We start from the raw sequence: 9,348 nt of genomic DNA, 5'->3' as shown, positions 1-9,348 counted from the left end.
TGATTGTGGAAGTCTTACAGTTTGTCCCCGGCTTTAAACACTTCAAATAAAGTGTCCACATAGTGTATATGAATATATATACTGTATGTAGAATGAAAGGCAGTTTTGAAGCACTCATCATATATTCTGTTAAACATTACTTCCACTATATAGTGAATTAAACCAGTCATGGGGCATTGCAAATGTAAATGCAGGAGTGAACTATCCCTCACTGAGGCCTGTCTGTCAACAGATACCCTCAGACACTGTGATAAAAGCTCTCATAAGAAAACCATATCTGAGACTTAAATTGGTCCGAACTGGTCACTTAATGCTTGCCATTAATCTGTGGGATCCCAAGGCTAGCTGTTCTGACAATCTGCCAGGTTTCCTTCTTGTAGTTGGGGCTCATGTCTTTTCATCATCTTGCTTCTCTTTGATATGAATTAAACTGCACTTATCCAGTCAGAATGACATAGCAGTTTTTAAGCTGTATCCTGATGATGTCTCACTCAGCTCTGGCATGTAGTTTGATGTCACCTATGTTGGAAAAATGACTGAGGGTAAGAATGCTCTACTTTGATACATTGCAGAGATATAACGCTTTTGGAAAATAACAAAAAACCAGAGCACCCCAGCATAATGTAGGAGATCCCATTATGTCGCATACACTAACACTGAAAGGCATATTTACTTTCCAGCTTGTCAAACACGCAAGCTTTAGCACTGCAGGACATTTCATTTAAGTACAAAGACTGCTCCCACATGCAGTCTGTGTTCACTTTAATCCTCTTGTAAAAAATGTGAGAAATTTTGATAGAGTTTCTGATCCAATGTGTGCAGAAATATCCAAGATTTAAAAACATACACAAACTTTCATGTACAGTGGTGCTTAAAAGGAAAGAAAAACATCAGTGGAATGATTAGTGTAATTTCTATTCCCGTCATCTACAAAAACAAGCGTATGTGCACACAAAACTCCAAAAAGCCCAGCAAGGTTTTAAAAGACACTTTTAGCTTAGAGTGACATAAAGGAGTGTTAGATGTTTGTTAATCATTGATGCAATGAATGACTTTACATTAATTTGTATAATGATTCATGATATGCTCTGACTGATTTGCTCTGCAGCAATATGCCTGTAATTAGTTGCTGCAAGTCAAACAAGTGTTTAAAACTGATGTGAATGACTTTCTTTAAAAGTTAGAATAGTTTGTTGGTCATCCTTTTAGATGTTGCAATCAAAGTCAGTGTCCCGATACAAATATCTTAACATGCATAACAATTTGTAAATACTAGCAGTCTTGTCCTCTTACCTAATTGTGGGTTTGTCTTAAAAATGCCCCGATTGGTCAAAGCAAGAACTCCACTCGTCTCCTTAAGGTGTGTTGTGGTACCTGGTTACAAGAAGTCAACAGAATATCTACAAAAACAGGCTCAATTCAGAGGCAACCAGACTTTTGCTGAGCAAAACAGATTTAAGTTTGGTGTAGTAGATACAATTTGGATGATTGGGAATATACAAGCATGTCAGCGGAAGATCCTTTAGATCCTGTACATTTTTAATGAGACATCTACATGGATCTGACTTGTTTCTTCAGTATATCCACAATGCTCAATTTGACTTAGATCTGAGAAACTCTGAGGCCAAGTCAACACCTAAAACCTTTTTTATGCTCCTCGAGTCATTCCTGAATCAGTTTTATAGTTGCAGGATGATGTAACTTGCTGAAAGTGGTCACAGCAATTACACCCTTTCATAAAAGGGTGTAAATAACCTGTACCAATGACTAGGTAGATGGTGCATGTCAAAGCTACATCCACATGGAACAATTCAAAATTTCCAAGCAAAATATAATCAAATCCATCACAATGACTCCATTTACTTGCTTTCTTCCCATTTTTTGTGGCATTTGTTCCCATGGTAAATGAGGCACACACAACCATCCACCATTAAAGAAAAGATCATTCATAAATCCAGGACTCTTTCTTCAATTGAGCCAACAAACTGAGATTCACAGCTTCATTTGACACCTATCTATCAGAAATTATAATCAGTGCTTCGCTAAGTTAGAAAAATACTTCCCGGTCTGTTAGATAAGATCACATGGTCCAGTTCCTTGTGTTGTCTTGCGGGTCAAAAGTGACCCATTACCATGTTCAGTTGTAGAAAAATACCCTAAACAATCTTTTTTAGACTTGAAATTTGATGACTTTTTCTAAATTGACCTCATCATTAGAAAAAGTGATACTTTGTTTTTGTTTATATTTCCATATGGAATGACCCATAAGGATTGTCTTATGGATCATTACATTTGTTTCACTTAATAAAACAAAATAAATGTAAACACTTTCACGAGCATCAGAATTGGTCTCACCACTGTCTGTAGTAAGATACGTCATTCCCACTGATTTGTCCATGCTGAGTTCATACTACTTGACCTTTTCTGCATCTTGTAAGATTGCGTCATATCTCAATTAAAAATTTGGTTGAGATTTGAAGTGGTGAAATGACACAAAGCTGAGCATAATAGTACTTCTGCCAACTTTGCACATCAAGAGAAAAGATGCATTTTTGCCTCAACTAAAGCTGAATCAGGTTTGATGGAGATGTCTGAGCATCAATATTACAGTCTTTGTCACAAAATGTCTCAAGACTAAATTATGAAAAATTCTAAATAATAAATACTTTTGCAAAACATTGTCTGTATAAACATTATTATGAATGCTATACTCTATGGCCATATTAACAGTCCAAGAATCCTTTAAATCACCCACATTTTATTATGATCAAATTGGCCAAATGATTTTGAAATATGTCAGCCCTGAACATAAAAATGAGTTGTTTTTACTTCCTTTAATGTTTGACAAAATTGTCATTCTCTGAAATGCACTAAAACAGAGAGCTTTAGACTATTTTTAGTAATCAAACAACATAAAAAATATGAAGGTGAAATGTGTTTGCTTCGTGCTCTCTTGTTCACAATTAAAACATTTTTACCTGCAAGGCATCAAGTTCCGGTAGAAAGTGCTTTTACAAATTAAGATAAATAGACTCAATGATATCCAGACAGATCAATTTGCTCTAATCCATTTGCACTTTCAAAAAGCTGTTATTCCGATTATAGAGGGCTCTGAGACATTATGCTTTTCCATGTCTTTGTTGAGCTGCTGACTGCCTTCATATTTCACAGACCATACACAAACTTTATTATATTCAACGGATTTACATCAGCTTTTGATAAGTTTCTCCTTTTGCTAAAGTATTTTATGTCACTTGTTAGATCTGCCATATCAGATCAAACAAGTTAAAATGCATTGCATCTGGTGTCAGTTAATTCCATCCATCCATCCATCCATCCATCCATCCATCCATCCATCCATCCATCCATCCATCCATCCATCCATCCATCCATCCATCCATCCATCCATGCATGCATGCATGCATGCATGCATGGCTGGCTTATTGTATATGATCCCTGGCCAAAAGAGAAATGAAGTAAATTTATTTACTTAACACATTAAATAAATAATAAAATTATATAAATAATAAACTAATGTCCAAGGCCTTTATCTCTTGTAAATGTTCCCAGTTGTTCTATCTTTCAGTTTTGCAGTATCTGATATGTTTCTCCCGACTTTATATTTCACCAGCCTGCTTTAAAACATAATAGCACTGCATCGGATCATCAAATCATCTTGTCTGTCCCCAGGCTATTTCACACAGGCCATCAGTTTTCAAGTTATTATGCTACTCTGAGAAATAAGTATAATACCCTCTACGGAGCGAAAGATCTGCAGAAAACTTTAGATTTGTTTGGTGTTTTTAATAACAAAAAGAATATTTCTTGCAGGTATATTTGAAAAGAAATAAGTAATCTTTTTGACTTCACGGTGTGAAAAACATGTAAACTTTGTTTAGGGTTTACAAGTTATACACTATCTCAGTGAATAATCGCTCAGTTTTTTTGGATAAACTACCAAAACCGGCTTGAAGAACAAGCAATGCACCATCCTTTCCCAATTTCAACCCCAAATCCTCAAATTATTTTACTGATCTGGGAATTCAAGTCTTCATTTGTTGTCCTATTTTCTTTATATTTGTAGGATTTTACAACAGTTGGCCAAAATGTTCATTTTCTCCTCAATACCAGCCTTCAATAATTTAGGATCAACTAATCGTTCCAAAGTCTAATGCACTTAATCATTCAAGCCCCAAAAAACAAAACACAGGAAATGTGACTGAATGAAATTATTCTGTCAAAGTTTTTTATATAACCAATTTACACCAATCTTCAAAGAACTGGAAATTTTTTACACTAAAACATTTTTATAACTCTTATGTTTCAATTTCATAACTGCCTGCAAGCAAACAAACCATAACTGTCTGCATGAAATGCAGTCAGTCAAGTTTCTTATTGTTCAGAACATTCATTGTTTGCCTACTTGTTCTTCTGCTTTTTTCTTTACTATTGACAGTAGGCAGTATAGTAAAAACATAAGTTGACAAAACTGATGACAGGGAAGAACATTTCACATTTACAGAAAGAGTACAAATGTACACGCATAAGCAAACATATCAGCAAATATTTCTACAAACTTCAGAGTGAAGCCACATTTCTATCAACATTGCATCTGATGTCACACTGCAGATATAACTGCCTGCAACATTAGACCCACTCTCGGTAGTCAGGGACTAAAAGACAGCATGTGAGAGAAATAGTCAAATGCATCACTTACCCATTGGTTTAGTTAAATATGTGTTCAGAAGCATCAATCAGTATTTATAGATTTAACTGTGTTGTGTGTCACTAGCCTCTTCTCCTTTTGTGACAGATCAAAATACAGCACAACTTCAACCCTCAATTTTTATGTCAAAATTCACCCTACAGTTACCTTGTTTAGCATAATTTACCAAAAATAGATCAACCTTTGTGTATCCTTTTGGTAATTCCCAAACAACAACTTCACTAACAGTAGACCAATAGATTATTGCAACATGTAAAAAATCTGAGCGGCACATTGAGAAACAGCATTGTGGAAAGTATACAGTTCCATAATGGCATGAAGCTAAATGGTCAAAATGTTCATGTTAATCAATAAAAGTCCATGTTCATGTGCAAACCAGTGGAAATGGGATCTTTTGCTCCAACACACCTATCTGGCTGAGGAGTCTGCACGACTTCTGACCTTGGAGACTCTTTCCTGAATGAAAGTTTATAAAATGGTGATGTCCACCTCCACTCCGCAGCCCACACAGCCAAACCTTCGCAGCCATTTATGTAACCAGACAAGGAACGGAAGAAAGGCAGAAACACAGAGAGGTGGCAAGAAAGAAGAAAGACCATATATGGCACAGAAAGAATTACATTCAAACTCGTAAGTCTCAGTGCTGTGTAATCTCATGACTAAATATGATGTCAATTAGGGTTGTATGACAGGATGAAGTGGACATAATTGTAAATTCATCTTGTTTTCCTCCAAGCATTAAAATGAGCCCTCAAAACAAACAAACAAACAAAAAAAAGGATTTAGAATAGGTAGAAGGTAGGTGGAAGACTTGGATTGACAAACATTTAAGAGAAATGCAGTCTAGTTTTAGACAAACATGACTCAAACAGAAATAAAGAGCATAACCGGGTGGAACTATTTTCAACTGTGGATAAACATATTTGTTACATAATTGAGTAAATGCTGTGCACGTAAAATTGCTTTCAAATATACTTAAGTGTATGTAGTAGAGTATACTTCACCAAGTGGTACGTAATGGCCAATTAATGTTATTAATGTCTCTGATAGATGACTGCATGAAAGAGAAATCTATATCCGGCTCCAACTAAGCAGGTAACACAAGTGCTTTGGTGATGGAAAATTCTAAGAAATGGAAATGCCATTTTTTCCCAAAAGAACTCTGTTGAGCTCAAAACAGTTTGAAGAAATGACTCAGGGCTTTCCAAAGTTTAAGGTAATTTCTTGTCACACATTTAGTAGGCTCCTACACAAACCTATTTTAACTCACAGTCTGAATGGTGACAGGGGTGTTGGGATATGGGCTAAATGCCAGACCTATCTCTGCCTGAGGAGATAAACTCAGTCTCTCCACTCATGGTCTCTTCACTTACTCCTCAAACACTCCTAATGATCCCTCTGCGGATGAAGTGAGGTGGTTTGTGCAGCAGAAGTGTATGTCGCTTTTCAAGAGTGGAATACACCTATATCTTTTTATATTTTGGGAAAATAATAATTTAATCCTAGTCTATTTTGTCCATTTGTCTAGACATCGAAATCTACATCTTCAAAAAATATTGGAGAAGGATAAAAATAAGTGAAAAGAATCACAGGCAAGCTGTTGAGATAAATAGGTTTAACCACAAATGTATTATAGGCTCCAAAACATCTAAATCATGGAAGATTTAGATTTCTTTTTATTCATGAAGTAATGTAAAAAGAGTATGAGCTTAGAAAGAAGTGCGTTTAATTTAACTAAAATATGGTTGAAAATATGGTATGCTACATGGATGGACAGACATTTTTATTGTTTTGATTTGCCTCTCTTCCAGCAATATTTCTAAACAAACAACAATGTCAATCAATTTCCAAAATTAACCTCCCAAGCTAATAAATAACATGTAAACTGAAGCTTGTAGCATGTACTATGTAGCGTCTTGTTAGGAACGTATCTGAGTACAGTGTAGTTTGATAACTAGAACATTTCTAAAGAAATTTAAAAGGTGCCTGCTAAATTATGCCTATAGGTTGGAACTATAGGCATAATAGGTTGGAACATGCTATTGAGTACAAATGTACTTAATAGCATGGACAGTAGCTACATTTGCCATGTTTGTGCTAATGTAACAAGCATGTTACTCTGGATTTACTCCAATCAGTATGTTAAAATTAGTGTATAAGCTGAAATTAGCCAAAATGCTGCCAGTAGCATGTGGGGTTTAACGAGGTTCTCACATTGACTTCCTCCATTCAGTGTGATAAACATTGCCAATAAATGAAAAAAAAGAGTAGCTACACAGGTTATTTTAGGTAAAAGGCTACTGCTAATCTGGGCAGTAGCTACATTAGCCATGTTTGTGCTAATATCAATGCACTGCCTTCTGATTTTTACTTCAGTAAAAATCAGGTGTTTACTTTGTAGCACTTGGTTACCAGAAAACAACCTCAGGTCTTAGCAACAGATATAGAACAAATATTGTTATTTTTCAAAAAATATAAGATTTATTCAGCTTTTTTAAAAATAACTATTTTCTTATCTACTTATCAAGAACTGTGCAGTTGGTGAATTTGGCAGAAGAGTAATTGGTGGTAAATATATTATGAAACAGACATTCAACACAGAAGTAAAAATCAGATTTATACTTTGTGCCAGTTTGTTACCAGGAAGAAAAAAAAACCTAATCTTTGAACACCGAATTAATTATTCTCTATGAAACATAAGCTCTTCTGAAATACCGCTCATCTTTTAAGCTAAAAGAAATTTACAGTTGGTAAAAATAAAAAAATCAGATGTTTACATTGTGTCACTTGGTTAACAGAAAAGCCCTCATTTAACAGATTTACAATAAATAGTGTTATTGTTCAAAAAACCTAAGATTTCTTCTACTCTTTAGAAATACTACTTAAGAATTATGCAGTTGGTGAATTTGGCAGGAGAGTGAAACTTGTCTTTGTGTCATGAGTGGTAAATATATCATAAAACAGACATTCGCAGCACAAAAGTAAGAATCTGATTTTTACTTCGAAGAAGTTCCTTACCAGAAAAATAACGCTCATCTCTTAGGACCAAATTAATTCTTTATAAAACATAAGCTCTTTTAAAATACTTCTTATTGTCTTAGACAAAAGACATTTACGGTTGCAAAAGTAAAAATCAGACGTTTACTTTGTGGCACTTGGTTACCAGAAAATGCCCTAGTCTCTTAGCAACAGAACAACAAATATTGTTATTGTTCAAAAACCATAAGATTTCTTCTGCTCTTTTGAAATACTACTCAACTTATAATACTTATGAAGAATTGTGAAGTTGATAAATTTGGCAGACAAGTCTAAATGTTTTTGTTTTGTTTTTCGTTTTTGTCATTGGATGTAAATGTGTGATAAAACAGACATTTATACTCTATGGCCAGGAGAAAAAAAACAAACACTGACCTCTTAACTCCTAATTAATAACGAGAAATATTATTGATCATAAAACATAAGCTCTTTTGAAATACTGCATCTACTTAGACACAAGAAATTTAGAATTGGTCAATTTTGCAAAGCAAAAATCTGAAGATAACTTTGCGGCACTTTGCTACTAGAAAACGCAGTTTTGTTTATTTGAAATACTACTTATACTACTTTGAAAGAATAGTCCAGTTTGTGAATTTGGCAGAAGAGTTAAATGTTTTTTAGTTTTTTGTCATTGGTGGTAAATATATTATAAAACAGACATTCAACACAAAAGTAAAAACATGATTTATACTTCGTGACAGTTTGTTACCAGGAAAAAAAAACAACACTCATCTCTTAACACTAAATTAATTGTTCTTTATAAAACATAAGCTCCTTTGAAATACTGTTCATCTGCTTAGACGCAAGAAATTTACAGTTCATAAATTTTGCAAAGTAAAAATCAGATGTTTACTGTGTTGCACACGGCTTCCAGAAAACGCATTTATCTCTCAGCAACAGATTCACAACAAATACTATTGTTGAAAAAACATAAGATTACCTGTGCCCTTTTGAATACTTTTTATTTTACACTACCGTACTATAGAAAATGTTTTTTTTTTCTTTTTGTTCTTGGTGGTAAATATTCTAAATATTCTTGCTTCTAAAACATTAGCTCTTTTGAAATACTGCATCTCCTTAAAGTAAAAGTCAGATGTTTACTTTGTGGCAACTGGTTACCAGGAAACACGCTAGTCTCTTGGCAACAAATTAACAACAAATGTTATTGTTAAAAAAAAGAAAAGACTTTCCTTTGCTTCTTTGAAATACTACAAATCTACATATTACTTGTTACAAAGAACATAAGGTAGTCGTTGTTTTTGTTGTTGTTATTGTTTTATTGCCTCGTTATTTACAGTTTAACGTACATGCCGGTTAAACTGTAAATAAAAAATAAAACAATACATCAATATTTAGTAACATAACGAGAACTAATCTCCGACAGCTTACAACATTGATGTAACTCACTACGTTGGGCAACACTCATAAACGTCGATTAAATATGCGTTTGTAGTCAATAATACCGTTAGCTGCAGCTAACGGCGATCTCTGTGCCGTTGCTTTTCTGCCGTAAGTTTCTTCTCTCACTTAACTGACGCAAAGCAACTACAGCGCCCTCTAACGGAACGGAGAAGGAGTGAATCCAA

The 9,348-nt window shown here is 34.5% G+C and overlaps 1 long non-coding RNA gene across 1 annotated transcript; it reads right to left on the bottom strand.

Annotated features, from left to right (window-relative positions):
* Positions 1-202: 202 nt before the first annotated feature.
* LOC129361501 (uncharacterized) lies at positions 203-7,836 on the bottom strand. The gene is made up of 3 exons (XR_008606150.1): positions 7,745-7,836; positions 1,294-1,374; positions 203-519 (listed from the first exon to the last, which is right to left on the bottom strand). It is a non-coding gene; the product is annotated as an uncharacterized LOC129361501 (long non-coding RNA).
* Positions 7,837-9,348: the final 1,512 nt, after the last annotated feature.

Source organism: Poeciliopsis prolifica, unplaced genomic scaffold (genome assembly GCF_027474105.1).
Source record: "Poeciliopsis prolifica strain line A6 unplaced genomic scaffold, Auburn_PproV2 SCAFFOLD007, whole genome shotgun sequence".
Lineage (NCBI taxonomy): Eukaryota > Metazoa > Chordata > Actinopteri > Cyprinodontiformes > Poeciliidae > Poeciliopsis > Poeciliopsis prolifica.
The sequence above is the reverse complement of the archived record's forward strand: the minus strand, read 5'-3'. Positions and strand labels throughout refer to the sequence as shown.